This window comes from Gymnoscopelus microlampas (assembly GCF_963454915.1).
Source record: "Gymnoscopelus microlampas genome assembly, chromosome: 22".
NCBI lineage: Eukaryota > Metazoa > Chordata > Actinopteri > Myctophiformes > Myctophidae > Gymnoscopelus > Gymnoscopelus microlampas.
In genome coordinates this window covers 40,203,635-40,222,654 of record NC_139959.1, presented here as the reverse complement: position 1 = coordinate 40,222,654, position 19,020 = coordinate 40,203,635, and the positions used below count along the sequence as shown (strand labels likewise).

Here is a 19,020-nt window from a genome sequence, read left to right as displayed (position 1 = left end):
TATTTTAACCAAAGCAAATCACTTACCCTACCTTTAACTAAACAAGTTGTGCATGTTATACTGTACTTAAAGGCATACTGTATGATTCAAGCTGTATAGCATGAGCCTGAACCAAAGGACCATGCACTGTTCATCAAACAATTGTTGTAGGAAGAGTTACAAAGCAGACATCAAGTTAGACTCAATTCAATTCTGTCATCAAGTCATAAATGAAGATTTTACGGATATTTCACGTTATCTCCCACATCTCCCACACAAAAGCCTAATAGGACAAACCCAGAAATACACCAGATCAACAAAGAGTAAACACCCAAATCTAGTTAATCTTCCCGGAGCGGTTGCAGGACTGTAAATGCCCCCCCCCCCTACCCCCCTTAACAGATTTACTAATTATGTGTAGCCTACTCTGGGCCCTCAGACCATCGCTACAACAAAGACACCTGGCATCTCGCCCAAAGTGTGAGTAACTCACCGCGAATGAAGGTACAGGGGAAACATCTTGGCCTCTGTGTGTGTGTGTGTGTGTGTATGTGTGTGTGTGTGTGTGTGTGTGTGTGTGTGTGTGCGTGTGTGTGTCTGACTTAACGCGGCAGAATAAACCTGAGCAGCATCAGTCTGGGCCATGCAGCGTGGTGTGGTCACGCACCAAAGCATCTGATTCAGTAAGCAACCATGTGCTGCCATTTAGTGTAACTCAATTACACACACACAGAGAGACTAGACTTTTTGAGGATCCTGCTTTTACAGGCTCCGGACAGTGGCTCCCATTGGGGCTTCTGAGAGAAGCGGGCCAACTGCTCCAACACACGAACTGCCATGAACTTCTTGATTTGGTTCACATGAGTTTAACTGCTGGAGGACGAGCTCCCATGCTGGGTACAATCAATAGATCATTTGACATGAGAGTTCCGGTTGAAAGCGGATAGAAGCATATTGGGATCTTCTTATCACCCCTGACAACCTCTTTTTTTTTAATGATTTGTACTTTATTTTTATTTTGTGGACAAACAAACATATACATTTCTATTCAACAGATGATGCAGACATTTTTTTTTTTGACAAGACATACAATAGACATTACAAAGACATTCTTAAACCAATAACTACATTACTGACGATTATAACAAGACAAGACATACCATACACAACATATGAATGGACAAAACAGACAAAATACAAGACAAAAAAGAAAAAAGATAATACAAAGACAACAACAAAGGAAACAACAATAAAAATAAAAATACAGTGCACAGAGGCCTACTGCCAACAACAGTCAACCCCAGTCCTACCCCAGACAAAACTAACCCAAGTCCCTAAAATGTTGTTGAAGCTCACATAGCGAGCCGGAAACGTCACCCAAGACCTGAAACGTGTAAATGATAATATCCCCATTTTAAATCATATTTATCCATCCTGTTGAGCAATCTATAAGACAATCTTTCATATGCGGCCAGTTGACCCAAGGAAGTAGACCACAGAGAAGGAGCCGGTGCAGATGGGTCCTTCCATGCCCTGACTACCAATCTCCTGCCTAACATAAGGGCAGTTTGAACCCACTCAGCTAACGGGGGAGATACAGTTCGTAAAATAGAGGGGTCACCCAGAACAAAAAGCCTGGGAGAGAAGGGGATAATCAGCCCTGTCATCCTCTCTAGCTTCACATGTATAGCACCCCTGACAACCTCTTAAAGATACAAACATTATAGCCAGTCTATTTCTTTGGCTTCCAACAATCAATTTGAGCATCGTGGAATTGAACAGGAACACAGTAATGCATTCATTTGTATTTAACCTGGTTCCAGTTTTCAGATCAAACCTTTAGTAGGCTACTTTCCACTTTTGGTACTTTAAGTACATTTTGATACCAATACTTTTGTACTTTTACTCAAGTATATTTTTAATTCCGGAGTTTCACTTGTAACAGAGAATTTCTACATTGCAGTATTGATACTTTTACTTAAGTAAACAATGTGAGTACTTTTTTCCACCACTGCTGGTAGGCCAGGCCTACTATTGCTTGGACCAGACAGGTACAGTATAGGCAGGAAGCATCCAGTAGATGGCGGTAAGGTTGTGCCTTGCATTGAGCTTTATAACAGGAAGTAACACCATTATGATACTCAGAGAGCTCCGGGGCATAGAGGTATTCACCTGTTTCCTAGGCCAGTGGTTCTCAAACTTTTTCATGTCAAGGACCCCCAAATTGACACTTATTAGCCCGCGGACCCCCATTTCAAAAGATATGCCAGGGACACCCATAAGAGAAGATTTTTTACGGCTCTAGCAGTGATTCTCAACTATTTTAATTTCAAGGACCCCCAGTTTGACATGCATTAGGGCTACAAACCCATAAGGGTCCATTTGGTGCCTAATCTATCATTTAGCTGGGGACCCCCTGGAACTCCCCTGGAGCTTGTAGATCTGCTATTTTATTTATTTTTTTAATCGTGAAATGTTTTGCAAATCTTTGGATTTTTTAAAGCGGAAATGTTTAACTCAAATCTTTGCTTCTGGGGGATTCTACAAAATGTCTAAATCCTAACAGTTTTTTTGTTTAAATACTTACGTTGCTATAATATCAGTGGTTCTCTTTTTTCATGTCAATGACCACCCAAAATGATGTGCATTTGTCCGCTGACCCCCATCTCAAAATATTTTGTTCCAGGGACCCTCAGAATCAAAGATTTGAATTAAAAAAAGTACATCAATGATATATTCAAAGATTTGCACACATTTTCACGATTTATTTAAAAAAAAAAATAGCCAAATAAATCTTAAAATGACACACAGATGCGTTCCCTGTCTTAAAGGAGCATTTCACACCTGGAAGAACGTAGTCACTCAATGTTAATAATATTTGTAGTAGATAACAGTAGCAAAATTTGAAATTTGCACCCTATGTCCAGAAAAATATAGAAGTCTGTGTTTGACTGGGGTTTGACTGGACTGCTGCATTACTACAATGACCTATAGCAGATCTACAAGCTCACAAGCTTGTAGATCTGCTATTTTCAAATAGCCAACAGGGCTGAAGTGGTTAGTGTATGTTTTGTAATAATCAAAATCTTCACTGTAACTAGTAATACACATTTTCAAATAATTGTAGTGGAGTAAAAGTACAATATTTGCCTCTGAGATGTAGTGGAGTAGAAGTAAAAGTTTTGAAAATCGGATATACTCCAGTCAAGTAAATATATATCAAAATGGTACTTAAGTACAGTACTTGAGTAAATGTACTCATTTACTTTCCACCAGTGTTTGGAACGCAGTTAAAAGTTTCAAGTTGCCATCACAGAAAAGGGCTAGGCAGTAGGCTTAATTGACCTGACATGGTTTTTATTAACAAACATTCAGACACAATAATAATAAAACAAAATATTATTAACAGAAACAGGCCTTCAATAATTAAATAGATAGTTCACCCCAAAAATTACTAATTGTCTATCAATTACACACCCCATGAAGGCTCAAATTACTTTTTTTGTCGCATTCCTAAGCCAATAATTTGATGACTGGCGAAAAGATGCTAATGTAACCGGTAGGAGACTCAAAGTTGACTCTTTGTGTCTCCTACCGGAGCCACCTCTGGTCATCAAATTATTGGCTCAGCAATGCAACAAAAATAAATAAATCTACATGAAGTCAAGTCTCCATGGGGTTTGTAATTGATAGAAAAGGTAATTTTGGGGGTGAACTATCCCTTTAACAAACACAAGCCTTCAATAACCATGAACAAAAACAGTTCAAACTCGTTGGTAAACTCCATCTAAGGCTAAATACCGGCATGAGACCGATAGCGATACCGTGAGGGAAAGTTGAAAAGAACTTTGAATGTTAGCAGAGCTCGGGCATTTGAGGACAGAAACAATCAAATAGAGCGTAACATATTATTCCCTGTCTGCAAACAAGGACAGAGTAAAAAACTTCGCAACACCGAACAGGAAGACCTCGTTTGAGAAGCTCAGCACAGCTAGTTCTACTATAGATATTCTTATATAGATATATAGATATAGATATACTTATATACCAGTAATATATATATATATATATATATATATATATAATAATATAATATATATTACATGTTTCAGCTTTTAAAATAAAGAATCAAGGCTTCTAACCTTTTTACCTGAATTTCTCATCAATGTTGTCACCTTTCAGGCCAAGGTGGATCTCTATCCCGCGTGGGTGAGGGCCAATATGTGGAACATAGAGGAGGCCACTACTCACGAACTGGTCATTGAGAAAGAAAAAACAACCTATGTCAATGCCAACTTATTTTAAATATAATAAAAAAAACCTATGCATGTCAAAAACTGGGTGTACTTCAAATTAATAAGGTTGATCGCTGCGGGTATTAAACAACGCACCAAACAGTACCTAGAAGGGTCAAGTGTAGGCCCGACCCGGTCCATGTCACTTTAAGGTATAAATTTGACCCAGCAGGGGGATGGATTGAGTCACTTTTTCTCAACGTCTGGTTCGGGGGCCCACCAAAAATAAAAAAATGATATACTTATATAGATATATAGATATAGATATACTTATATAGAGAGAGATATATATAGATATATGGGTATAGATATTATACTTTAGAGGTGCGACGAGATGTCGTGGCTCCTCTCACCTCAGTCGCCGTGAGATTACGAATTGTACACAGCAGAACCGGCTCCCAGGCAGAGTAAAGCTGACTTTGGAAGATATGATAGAATATTTGACTTTTATGATGAAGAAGACACGATTCCCCCCTCTCCGGTAGAAGAGACACAGGCCAGGGCTGCACAGGTACTGTTGTAAGCGCCCTCGATGTAAAGAATGAAGTGGATTGGTTTCAACGGGTGTTTTTATATTTCTTGGAAGCACCATGGATCAACACCGTGAAAACTATGAAAAAAAATAGAGAATAAATACTTTTACAAATGTACCAAATATTTCATAGTTTCATTCTACAATAAAGCAGTGCATGCATTTGAATGAATTACTTCAGTACAATTCAACAATAAAATACTTTTCAGTCGATTGTAATTCCGTGATTCAATACAAGTAAAGTCATTTAACATAGAAACCCAAGCAGACATAAAGCAAAATGCACCATAACCAAAATATCATAGACTCAAACAAAAACAAAAGTAATAAAGCCCAAAGTAAATAACACATGAAAACCCAAAACAAACAATCCTATACCTTGCTCCGGCTATCGAGGGGCTAATAAGTTGTTTGAATGCCACCTGGAACCTTCATTCATCGTCACCCATCATAATAGTTGCCTGTCAACACAATAATAATACAAAAGATTATTAACAAAAACAGGCCTTCAATAATTAAATAGATAGTTCACCCCAAAAATTACTAATTTTCTATCAATTACACACCCCATGAAGGCTCAAATTACTTTTTTTGTCGCATTCCTCAGCCAATAATTTGATGACTGGCGAAAAGATGCTAAGGTAACCGGTAGGAGACTCAAAGTTGACTCTTTGTGTCTCCTACCGGAGCCACCTCTGGTCATCAAATTATTGGCCCAGCAATGCGACAAAAATAAATAAATCTCCATGAATTCAAGTCTCCATGGGGTTTGTAATTGATAGAAAAGGTAATTTTGGGGGTGAACTATCCCTTTAACAAACACAGGCCTTCAATAATCATGAACAAAAACAGTTCAAACCTGTTCAAGCTGGTGGTAAACTCCATCTAAGGCTAAATACCGGCATGAGACAGCGATAGCGGACAAGTACGAAAAGAAGGAAAGTTGAAAAGAACTTCGAATGTTAGCAGAGCTCGGGTGTTGAAAATCAGCCATTATGACGCCATCAAGGCACCGCCAGAAAACCTTTTAGACGACCAAATCAACTGTAGTTTTAGTCGACTATAATCTTATGATATTTAGTCGGCTAAAACTAGACAAAAACTAAAACATTTCAGAATGACTAAAATACGACAAAAACCAAACAGAATTGTATTCAAAAGTCTATGACTAAAACTAAATCAGAATTTGCTGTCAAAATCAACACTGCCCACAGAATGAACCACCTCTTCAAGTGACGAGTGAGGAACCGGGGGCCGAGGAGGAGGAGGGACCCAGATGAAGGTCTGTCGGGGGGCAGCAGACCCGGCTCCAAGTAACACCAGGCAGAGACCACCCCGCCCATCCAGGAACAACATGGTCACTGGACCGGTACCGGAGGAGGAGGAGGACCATCACCCGTTTCAGGAGATCCAGCAGGCTGGGTTCCGCATGGTGCATAGGGAGTTGGGCGCCCTGCGGCGGGGTCTTCGGCACCATGGTGCAGGAACTAGGGAGGAACCGGGGCCGAGGAGGAGGAGGTGGACCCAGATGAAGGTCCGTCGGGGGCAGCAGAACCGGCTCCCAGGCAGAGACCTGATGTCCTCTGCAATTTCCTTTGTTAAGCAAAGCAAGGCAAATTTAGTTTTAGAGCACATTTCAACAAGGCAAGTCAAAGTGCTTTACACCAGTGGCTCTCAAAGTAGGGTCCGTGGACCCCCAGGGGTCCTTGAGGGGCTTCCAGGGGGTCCCCAGCCAAAAGGTTGATAGTTTAGAAGTAGGAACCAATTGGACCATTTATGGGTCTGTAACTCTGAGAGTGTACAGATGGAACCAAATGGACCAACACTCTCAGAGTTATATTAACACTAATGATACAACAGTGTAGCTTGGGGGTTCCAGAGAACAAAATGGTATCAAATGGGGTCCATATAGCCTGATGCATATCATATCAAACTGGGGCCCTTGAAATTAAAATGGTTGAGATTCACTGCTATAACCATAAAAAAAAAAATCTTCTCTTATGACAGTGGTTTTCAACCAGTGGTCCGGGGACCACCAGTGGTCCTTGAGGGAGTTCCATGGGGTCCCCAGCTAAATGATAGATAGGAACCAAATGGACCCTTTTGGGTCTGTAACTCTGAGAGTGTACAAATGGAACCAAATGGACCCTAACGGGTCCATTTGGTTCCATTTGTACACTCTCAAAGTTAAATTAACATTGATTTTATAATAAAAATTGGGGTCCCAGAGATAGAAATGCCATTAAATGTGGGTCTGTAGCCCTAATGCATGTTAAACTGGGGGTCCTTGAAATTGAAATGGTTGAGAATCACTGCTAGAGCCGTAAAAATCATCTCTTATTGGGGGTCCCTGGCATAACTTTTAAAATGGGGGTCCCTGGGCTAATGTGTGTCAATTTGGGGGTCCTTGACGCAAAAAAGGTTGAAAACCACTGTCTTATGACATGAGAAACCAAAACAACAATCAAATCGGAACAAACATTTCAAACAACAAACATTTGGAACACTGTCACTCAACAATTCAATCTCAGTCAGTTTCACACAGCCAGCCAGTTCAATCAGGTGTGAGTAGTAGAAATCTAAAAGCCATATTAAAATTGGGTTTGGTCATTTGGTCAATGATAAATGTTGCTGGGATTTTAGAATATGGTACAGACCTGCAACGGCTCCAGAGCCTCACTCACTACTACAGACTGACACCATTTTGTACTAGGGTGTGGCTGGCTGGTAGTGATTGCAATTGGCAATCACTGGGGTGGCTGATCAGTGACTTCATTGATTGCTGAGACTGTGTAAGGTTTGAGAACCAGTGCTTTACACAACATTAAGAACATTAAGACAGTAAATCACATTATAAAATGACATATTAAGGACCTGTTAGGATGCTGAATGTTGTGCGTGTCATCCTGAAGTGCTCCCTGTCGTCCAGGTACAGCGGTACGGTCTTCTCTGCATAATCACGGATCTTTACTCTTGCTTGTAGTTGGCGTTGTACAGGGTCTGCCAATCCTGCCATAATTTGCAGGAGATGTCGGTCCATCCTCAAATCCTGGTCCTACAGAGAAAATGGCATAATCTTATATCTTATAGCCAGATTCAATGTATTTGTCACTCACTCATACAAGTGTATGCAGTGAAAATATTGGGGTGTGTGTGTGTGTGTGTATGTGTGTGTGTGTGTGTGTGTGTGTGTGTGTGTGTGTGTGTGTGTGTGTGTGTGTGTGTGTGTGTGTGTGTGTGTGTGTGTGTGTGTGTGTGTGTGTAACTGTGTATTATGCTCTGCAGACTGCAGTGGTGGAAAGTAACTAAGTACATGTACTCAAGTACTGCACTTAAGTACACTTTTGAGGCTTTTGTACTTTACTTGAGTATTTCCAATGTCCAATACTTTTACTTCTACTACAGTCCATCTCATATGCAAATATTGTACTTTTACTCCATTACTATTATTTGACCACTTAGTTACTAGTTACTTTGCAGATTTAGCTTATATTTGTTTCCTCCAGGATGCATACATTTGAGGTGGAGTCTCCTTCAGAAAGGATCACTTTTAAGAAATCTCTTGCCCCCTCGAAGAAGGTGGCAGCACCACAGATGGCAGCACCACAGTAAGTGTCCTATATTGTGAGTTTGTTTTCAGGAATGAATATTGTTTATCGATGGCCCCTCTGCAGGAAAGAGATTGGTCCAGACAGGCATTTTTACTTTTTCCTACCAGTAGTGTCTTTGAGGAAGTTGGTAACGCCAAAGTAAGTCTTTTTGAAACTCAAACGTCCTCTATGGTCGATTTGCTTTCAGGAATGAATATGGTGTTGTGGTCATCTTACTGTTTATTGATGGTCCCTCTGCAGCAAAGAGGCTGATCCAGTGTCATCAGTAAGACAGCCTCCAGATCACTCTTACTGCTGACAGTGGACCGGTGTTGCATGAAGAGAACTTGATATATCTCATACTACACAGAATGTAGAAAGAAGTCGGTGTATTTTTACTTTTTTTCTGTGCCATGTTTTTCTAAACTTCTTTTTGTTCCCTCTAGGATAAACACTTTTGAGGTAGAGTCTCCTCCAGAGAAGATCACTCTTACGAAAACTACTGCCCCCTTGAAGAAGTTGGTAACACCACAGTAAGTCTTTTTGAAAGTCAAAATGTCCTCTGGTCAGACAGGCGTCCCTGCAAGGGATGAACATCAACATAAACAGTGGAACAAAAACTAAGTTCAGCCAGAGGGATGTGTCTTTCTGCAGGAAAACACCTCGGCACAATTATATAGTGGCTGATAGAGGAAAAAAATGCAATATATATGCGTTTTATATTTAGGCTCAAATGTACCTAATTAACCTTTAAACACCACCCAGCCAGCTTGAAAGTGTCTGGTCAAGTTGTGTCATTGTAGGTTTTCTCATTGGTACTGTAAAATGCATTGCTACACATGATGCAGTGTCATCAGTATTACAGGAGCCTCCAAACACACTTTTTTCTGTGCCATGTTTTTCTAAACTGCTTTTTGTTCCCTCTAGGATAAACACTTTTGAGGTAGAGTCTCCTCCAGAGAAGATCACTCTTAAGAAAACTCTTGCCCCCTTGAAGAAGGTGGAAGCACCACAGTAAGTCTTCTCGAAACTCAAGTTTCCTATATGGTCAATTTTGTTTCAGGAATGAATAGTTTTGTTGACGGCCCCTTGATTGTCCCATTGCAGCAAAGAGACTGGTCCAGGTCCATCAAAAACACTCAAAGAATCTGAAATGCCTGCAGAGGTCCGAAGAGAAAAGCCAAAGTGAGACCTGATTGCTATCTTTTATTTATCAGAAATGTTTTATATACTTGTTGTACCAATGGGGTGATTACACAGAGACCAGTCGCTACAGGTGCAGACATTTCAGATTGGCATGACAAAACAACGCATCGTGCCAAGCGGCGTGATAACTGATGAAACAAACACAAGCCGACATCAGTCTAGGCCTGTCACAATTAATTGTCGCTCAAATAATTGCGATAACAATTTAATTGCGTTTCTATCATTGAACATTATTAATATCAATTACATTTCTGTTTGGCTTTTAGGCTTCATAAACAAAAGGTGCACAGATACTTAAAAAAAACATATCGGGAATAGCCGTTCTACAAGCTCAATTATGACGATGATGCAAAAAAAGTATTACCATTAACTCAAATAATTGCTATTATTTAATAATTATGACAACCCTAATTGAGCCTCCTAAAGTGTCTGCATTTGCGTTGTCCCACCGTTCGCATACAGCATCAAAATGGGAAGGAGCGGTGCTACTCTGAACCTTGCACTGAAAAGGTTCCAAATATTTTCACTTTTATGCATTATGTTAAAACATGATGCAAGAGTCCCCCTCATGCATACTCATGTACATGCCAAGTGTGCCGCACCACTGGAAAACAATAGTTTTGTCGACACGTTTCTAGCGGCGTCTCGTGTGATCGCCCCCTGTAGTAGTTTTGATGAGCCACATCAGAGGGCAATCAAGTTGCCCTTATTTTGACTTGCTATGATTTAATAACTACAGTGTTGCCATCATGTATTTTTATTATAAGCAAGTTTATGCTTGATTTTCGCTTGTAAATATTTGTAGTTGCGTTTTTTTGGGCTCGTTTCCTAATGTCGTTTAAACCAGTGGTTCTCAAACCTTTTCATGTCAAGGACCCCCAGATTGATATGCATTTGCGATTTTCAAATAGTTAATGTATATGATTGTAGTGCTCATAGCCTAGTTGCTTCTTTTGGGCTTGCTTTCATAGACCTCATTGCTTATTTCTCTCTATATAATATAACCAGTACTTCTGTATGTATTGTGAAATCTTTCTAGTTTGTCACAATGTGAACAATATAACCAGTAGCAACGCTTGTACTGATAAGATAACACAAAACCTACGTGCAAAATGTAAGAAGTTACAAATGAGTATAAACAAGACGTGTCTAACAACGGCCTTTGCAATCCCAGGTTATGGATAATAAGTTACTACGTGTGCAGTTTGTGAATGAGATGGCAATGATGTGTTAATGTGAGCAAAACCAACATTCACCTGCAAAATGGTTGTCCCCACACAGAAATCAGACCACAAGAGCAGATAAAACGATATAAATAGAGGTTACGGGAATCCTGTCATGACGGAGACATTATCAGGGTGTGTGTGTGTGTGTGGGGATGGATAATTTATCCTGTGTGCATCGCTAGATGCACAACACCCAGCACTTTTGTAATGGTTTAAAAACAATCTGGCCTTGTGAGAAATCTTAAATCAGCCATCACCCACGCTTTTGTGGGACTCTGCTTACTAGTGTAGCTGAGCTGTGTAGTTCGCTGTGCTGTGTGTGTGTGTGTGTGTGTGTGTGTGTGTGTAATACTTTCCTTAAGTTGGAATGGACACTTTTACAGACAAATGCTCTTCTAGACAACTCGCTGTAAAAAACAAACAAAACATAGTTTATGTGTAGCAAATATGTGCCTTATAACGCCTGTATAATGTCTAATAGCCTGATAATCTCAACCAGAAAGGGGATATGGTTATAATGGTTGGAAAAATAGGAAATCATGTCCAAAAGCTCTATTACAGTCAGCACACCCAACAGCTTGTTAGAAATGCTGGAGCCCTCTTTCACAGCAGTGCAGGGCTGTGCCATCATGATGTCATCGTAAAAGGGTGTATTGAAATGTGACTTCTCCCCCCCCCCCCCCCCCCGCACAGGTTACAAGGCTTCTCAAGTGGACCATCCTCTATGATTGCACTGGAAGCTTATGAGGAACAGGATATGGGTATGTTTTAAGTATTGTAATATAATGATCCACCCCTTAGCTTATTTATCTACAAATATCAGACATCTGCTTGACATGCTGTATTTAGTCTATTTACCTTTTGACATAATTGCACAGCCTAACGGAAAGTATAATTTAACCGTTTCAGTTCATCCATCGCCTGGGATCCATGCCTTGTCTGCCACACAGCTCTGTGCGTTTCCTCTCGTACCAGTGGCTCTGCAGGCCATTGATGAGGAAAAATTAAGAAAGTGGTTCAGGATACTCTGGCCTGCCACTGTAAAGAGTAAGCAAATATCTGATTGATTTTGTTTGTTTGTTATTCAATGTCCTGACATCATTATTTAAGTAAGTCATATAAATGGCTTTGTTGAATCATTTATAGATGCAGGTAACTACCAATATAAGATTCCATTTTGCCCTTTAAAATAATATATATTTTTTATAATATAATTACAGAATTGTTGGCAAGTTGATAACAATGTTTGACGTAAAACTGGTTACAAGGGGATTATTGTCACTAGTGTGTGACAATTATGTTGGCGCTGGGCCTCATTTATGAAATGTGCGTATAATCAGATTACAAGTGTTTCCATGAACATACTATCATTATTCTTCTTATTGGTACCCACAACACTCACATGTGACTTGTATATGCGTTTGGAAACATGTATGAAGGCTCCCAGAATGCCTTATTCTCTATGCAAATTCAATTGCAGTAGTGCCAAACCTCACAAACAAATGTTCCGGTGCCCAACGGAGAAAAGGCCTGTTCAACTTCACCAATTGCTCATTTTTGACGCAAGATCTATAGGGGCATAGACATGAGGCAAATTTAAACCTTCTGTCCCTAAGCATGTTGAACAAATTACATCCACATTTGCAAAGTGTTGTGATATCACAGTAGTGTTGTTAGCTGCGTGTCCTGCGTCTGACTCCAAAAGGACGCATTAATCTCACTATTGATGCATCCCCTGGACGCACAATGTCTTGGCCCAAAACGAATGTCTATTAGAGATGAGACACTTTTTGCTGTCTCATCCCAGCATTTCGAGGTCTCCTCTGACTCTGAACTGATTAACAAGTTATAATGTGTCTACCGGTAATCAGCAATTCAAAACCATTTCTGTTTCAGTCCTCACATTAACTGTAATCTGTGTGCGTGCTCATGTGCGCTCAGCTGAGACTTTGTCTCGAGTATAAATTAAGCATAAAATTGCATTGATAGACAGGGGGACATTATCATTGAACAGTTACTTTGGAAAACACCTGGAAGCAACTTGACAACAACTGCGCAATTGGTTCAAAAGAGAAGGCAGGCACTTCTAGTAGGGAGGGGGCGGTGCTCAATGAGAGAGAGAGAGAGAGAGAGAGAGAGAGAGAGAGAGAGAGAGAGAGAGAGAGAGAGAGAGAGAGAGAGAGAGAGAGAGAGAGAGAGAGAGAGAGAGAGAGAGAGAGAGAGAGAGAGAGAGAGAGAGAGAGAGAGAGAGAGAGAGAGAGAGAGAGAGAGAGAGAGAGAGAGAGAGAGAGAGAGAGAGAGAGAGAGAGACTGACTTGTTTTTCTCCCCCGCCCCCCAAAAGTGTATATATACAATCATGTGTATGTATTGTAATGATGCCTAAAATGTGATTATATAAAAACATATGTGTAAATAAAACATATGTTTCCTTTTTGGCTTTGACTTCTGATAGCTGCTGCAGGCCACATTGACCCAGACGTGTTTAGGTGGTATTCCTATGGAGGCGTGTTGATGGGCGTATTGGAGGACATGTGCCACAACAACTTGTGTGTTGGGAAGATGTTACTGGGCTCCCAAGGGCAGAAGCCTCTGTGGGTTGATCACAGTGCTACAACGGTGAGATGCCTCTCTGCCGCCTTTTGTTTTTGTACTTAACGTACAGTATGTCACTAGGGTTTGGGCGGTTACACGGCCTCCACACCTACGTCGCACCGCCGATCCGACCGATATGTCGGAGTCGGTGTCAGGGGCTTGGTGACCTGGTGTACCCTTCTCTTGTGCCCATATATAGAGATCTCTTACAGTATCTGTCTACCCGTGTCCCTTTTATGGCCATATATGGAGATCACTGATGTTATTATATATGCTGATACATACTGGTTGGATCGGTGGTTCTGGACAACTGGATATCCATATTTGGACATATCGGTCGGATTTGCGGTTCTAGACAACCGCATATCCGAACAACTCGGCGGCGGGCACTACACTGCCTCGAGTCCTTGCCGATGCTCGAGCTGAGTTTGAAGTCTGTAGGTCCCATATGCACATGACCAATATGTGCATAGCAGTCGGATCTGTGGCTCTGAACAACCGGATCTCCATATATGCTTATATGGACATCATGTTTGTTTATGGTTATGTCTGAGTCATAGTGACATGCCTCTCTCTATCTCTATATCAGGTTTGTTTAGTTATATCTGAATCAGAGACGTGGCCGTTGTCCTGCCTATATATAGGCGCATGGGGTTTGTTTATGGTTACGTCAGAGTGACGTGGCCCGCCAGTCCTCTCTTAAGCAAAGTTTAATATAGGAACTCATTATGTTGTACCTTTTTTTTAATTGTTCCAACATTTTTGATTAGTCCAATTTCCAATCGTATAATTGTTCTAGAAACACTTATATTATTAGACTCCTGCTACCCTGTCTAACTTGTGCATTTTCTTTCTGCATTAAGGTATATCAAGTCTTGAACGGCGCTGTGAGTGTAAAAATTTATGGCACAGTCTCCCTTTACAACCCTGGACTAACCTTTTATGGCACAGTCTCCCATTACAACCCTGGACTAACCTTTTATGGCACAGTCTCCCATTACAACCCTGGACTAACCTTTACTGTTCCATGTGGTGAGCATTTGACAATTCATGGCCTCATAGTATTTCTATTTTTCACAGTTTGTGCCGCAGTGATTGCATTTTATTTTCTAGTTAGTAGTTCTTACAGTAATTATATTTTTCAGTTTGTGACACAGTGATGTGTTATTTACTAGTTCCTTATTGTATGGTTCTATTCACACAGGGCATGCACATGAAATCAAAAACCTCACTGATGAGCCAGCTGTACTGTACTTCTACAGGATACGCAGCGAAAATGCTGATTAAATTTGTCATCCTACAAACAGTGTGATATGTGGAAGAGCTCCCAAATGATTTTATTTTGTATTTTTTGTAATTAATAAAGATTTTCTAAACACCATTTCTTTATACATTAATCCTGGTAGGTCCTTGATACTAATATTGTCACAATAGTTTAGCGTTATTGAATAATGTACTTGAGTGCACATTTGTATAATGAAGTTATTTTACCGTTTCATCCTGGCAGTGGGTGCTAAATACAGCTAATTAAAACATATCCAGCGTTATAAAATATCTACATAATATCTATGGAAGACCCTGCACTGTACCACAGTGGGGCAGTTTTCAGACAATTCATAATATGATTGGTCTTCACTAATGCTAATGAGATGGCACCATTTCCGTGTTCTCCCTTTCATGGGCTTTGGACAGTTCAGAAATCTGCCTTCCAATGACTAATAGAGATTCCAAGCTAATGGAACGTTAGAATGCTGAAATAGAAGCCTGCGTCCATAAATTGTTTGAAATCTTGTTTGAAATGACCAAACCTACTGAAGAAGTGAGAAGCCAGAGCATTAGTGAGGACCAGTTCTATGAAGAAAAATTAAAACGAGTAAAGTGCTCCTTAAAATGTATTCTTTGTTGGCTGCAAGCGGTTTCATATTCAGATGTACTGAAAGTCTACACATGAGCTCAAAATACAAAATGGTACACAATATCCCAAGCTTGTCTGAACATTTCTATTAAAGCTGCGGCAGGATTGTTAGAACCGGGGCACGGTGGCGCAGTCGGTAGCGCTGTCGCCTCACAGCTAGAAGGTCCTGGGTTCGATTCCCGCCAGGGACGCTGTGGGCGCTGGGGGCGTGTTCTCTCCTCCACGTCATCGGCGCCCATACCCTAGGTGGGGTTGGTGAAAGGGCCTACTCTGTGTGGAGTTTGCATGTTCTCCCCGTGTCTCCTAGGGTAGTTAATACCCTCACAAAAACATGTAGTAATCCTGGTCACTATACTGCCTCCCCCTGGTCAGCCGGGGCGCCTGATGGAGGAGAAGGGAACTGGTTGGAATAACGTGTTCCTTCCACGCGCTATGTCCAACCAGGGAAACTCCCCCCTGTCGGGTGATAAGAAGCGGCCTGCTTGCTCCTCATGCATTGAAGGAGGCATGAGCTTCAGCTTGGGCTCTCCCTAGGCTGGCAGAGGGTAGGTAGTGCCCAGGATTACATAGGCAATTGGCACTGGGTGAAAAAAATGTGGGTTACAAAATCGTGGGATAAAAATTATATATAAAAAAAAAAAGGATTGTTAGAACCTGAAAAATCCTTGCCTAAAGGTTTGTTTATAACATACAGCCATGTAACGTATTCCTGATAGTGGAAATTAAAAAAAAGTTTGATTTAAAAATATTTATACAACAAGACATAGGTATGAAGGATGCCATTTGTTTCTGCAACAGAAAAGCGTCACCAGATAGCGTCATATCTTGTCCAGAATTTTTTTTTTTCCCTCATAAATACTGTCCAACAGTTCTTTTTTTTTATGCAGCCCTGTCTGGAGGACCCGTTCACATGGAACTGATTACAAATCATTGTAATCTTCAGTGTCTTGAATAAAACTATATGCCATGTGGATGGAACTACTACAGCTGTAAAAATGGGTTTTCCACTAAACTGCCCCCCCCCCCCCCCCCCCCCCCCCCCCCCACACACAGTCGTAAAAGTATGGCAGTAAGCTACAGTAGCCTTGACTGATTTGTAACTATGCTTAAAAGAGATCCTTGCTGTCTCCGTCTTGGCAGTCAGTTTGTGCTCTTGGTAGTGAAACGGAGAGACACAGGGTGGCACTGTGGTGCAACACCTGTCGAATTCGGATGATGCCTCAAAATACATGCTTTCAGCTCTGAGCATTTTCTCACTGGGAATGTTAAAACCCAAAGTGGACAAGGTGAGTTGCGGTATATCCCAAAATGTGATGAATAATCAGGATTTATCAGGATTTATCTTTATTGAGACTTAACAGGCTGATAAACAGACTGATCATGAACAAGACTTTCTGATTCAGAATTGTATAAGCCCTACATCAAATTAAACTCATGTGGATGTAATAACTCAAACATAAATTCCGTGAGCCCACAAAGTCAGTTGCTAATTCCTGTCACTTCAAAACGAATGGAAAAAAGCGGCATCCGCTCACTCAACACTGTGCAAAAGTCACATTTTTATTGCGAGCCCGGCATTATGCCTGAAGGTCTTAGGACTCGAAGGACGCAATCAAAATACAGATTTTTCCTTTTTGTCTCTGCCAGGCCGAAAGTCATGGCGAGAGTATGTTTTACCCCCTGTCTGTCCGTCCGTCTGTGTGTGTGTCCGTCTGTCTGCGAGCAGCTAATCTCCGGCACCGTTGCCCCGGTCGCTCCGAAACTGTGCACACACTCCTGGATGCCAAATTTTTCACATGGGCCTGTTATAGCGCCACCAGGAGGCCGATTTGTGCAAACCCCATTTACTCTTACAGATTTTATCCAAATGTCGGTACATAGTATCTCTACAGTCATGTGATCAACACGGATTCGTCCGATTTTCCATATTCCATCCTCATTGGCTAAGGTTGGCTTCCAAAGTTTGCAGGATTGGTCAGTTTTCAACAAAATGCCTCAAATCATGAACTGTGAAATTGCACACGCACATTCCCACTAGGCCGAGGAAGAAATGGCACCCTTTTCACATTGGCCTGTTATACCGCCACCAGGAGGCCACAATAACGTACCTGACCTAGCAGAGACCTGTGCTCCGAGGAACACTTTTTCTAGTTTGTTTTGTTCAGCTCCAGCACCTCAGCTAAGATGTATTAACAGATTTTCATCTCACTTTTCTAATGAAACGACTTGAAAAAGTGTCACCAGATGACACATCAATTCAGGTCTCAGATTTTGGAAACAGTTGTCTAGATATTGACATAACTGTCCAAGATCATTGGTATATCATGATGTAAATTCAGTTTTATGGTGGTGTGTCTCTTGAAAGGCTAATTCAAACAATTCATTCAGCCTATAGAAACAGTATGGTAAAACAGACTGAAAGCTTGGACCCTGATGAGGCTCTTGAGCCGAAACGCGTTGGTCACATGTGCGTTTTTTAACTTTGCCAAAAGTCATGACAAAATAAAGGCTTTTTAAAACTCAACTGAGCGGAGTGCCTTGGATCTTTCTTAAGTTCACCTGTTTTTCATACTTGGATGTCAACCTACTACTACAAGGGAAGGGACTTAAATGTGTTGATCTACAATTGAACCCTCTCCACACATAAGCTCCTTCATTTATTAAATGTTGACCCCCTGTTCCTCTGCTGAAAATCCATTTTAATGGTACAATCTAACTGGAAAGTGACGCTCCTTGGAGTGCATATGCCATTTAAGAGAACATCTTGAATAAGTGTGAATTGTTTTGAATATCTTTTAAACATTTGAACAACACAAATCTTGTATGGGGGTCCTTGGCACAAAATGCTTTCAGCTGATGGTCCGTGGCCAAATATACATGAATTTGCTACAATCGCAGTCCTGAAAATGAATTTGCAGTTCCATCACTTTGAGGATTTATCTAGGGGTAAAGGTTTTCCAAAGTGAGCGGGAAGGTGTAGGAATGAGAGAGGGAGAGAGATTTAACAATTGGCGGCAGATTGTGGGTCTGAAATGAAAAACCATTGAACCATTTAAACATGCTCACTTAGTAAATGGCAGACCTTCCTGTCTTGTCCCTGTTTGTAACCAAACACCTTCTATACATATTTAAGACAGCACATAATAAATTCACAGCAGACAGACAGCACTGAGGGGCGGATTCCTGGTGGTAGATGTCTGTTTTTTCTGGGGTTTTTCAAGGTATTTTTATTCAAGGTTTTTGCATTACACACAAAACTAAATGGAGTATGGTACTCCGAATCCCACCCACCTCTCAGACCCTCAAGGAAACATCAAGAACAAAACATACATGGAATAGATCAAATGCTGCAATAATTATAATTATAGACTACCACTACCCAAACAAAACAAGACAGAAAAACAGACAAGGGGTTCTTTTCCTTTTAAAAGTATCAGTAATCTGGCCAACAAAGTACAGAAGGTCCAGTGGTGGAAAGTAACTAAGTATATTTACTTAAGTACTGTACTTAAGTACAATTTTGAGGTATTTGTACTTTACTTGAGTATTTCCAATTGCCAATACTTTTACTTCTACTCCACTACATCTCAGAGGCAAATATTGTACTTTTACTCCACTACAATTATTTGAAAACTTTAGTTACTAGTTACTTTTCAGATATAAACTATGGTATAATGAAACACA

The 19,020-nt window shown here is 40.7% G+C and overlaps 1 long non-coding RNA gene across 1 annotated transcript; it reads left to right on the top strand.

Annotated features, from left to right (window-relative positions):
• The first annotated feature begins 8,892 nt into the window (after nucleotides 1-8,892).
• LOC311038853 lies at nucleotides 8,893-9,573 on the top strand. The gene is made up of 3 exons (XR_014600098.1): nucleotides 8,893-8,929; nucleotides 9,324-9,410; nucleotides 9,504-9,573. It is a non-coding gene; the product is annotated as an uncharacterized lncRNA (long non-coding RNA).
• The last annotated feature ends 9,447 nt before the right edge of the window (nucleotides 9,574-19,020 follow it).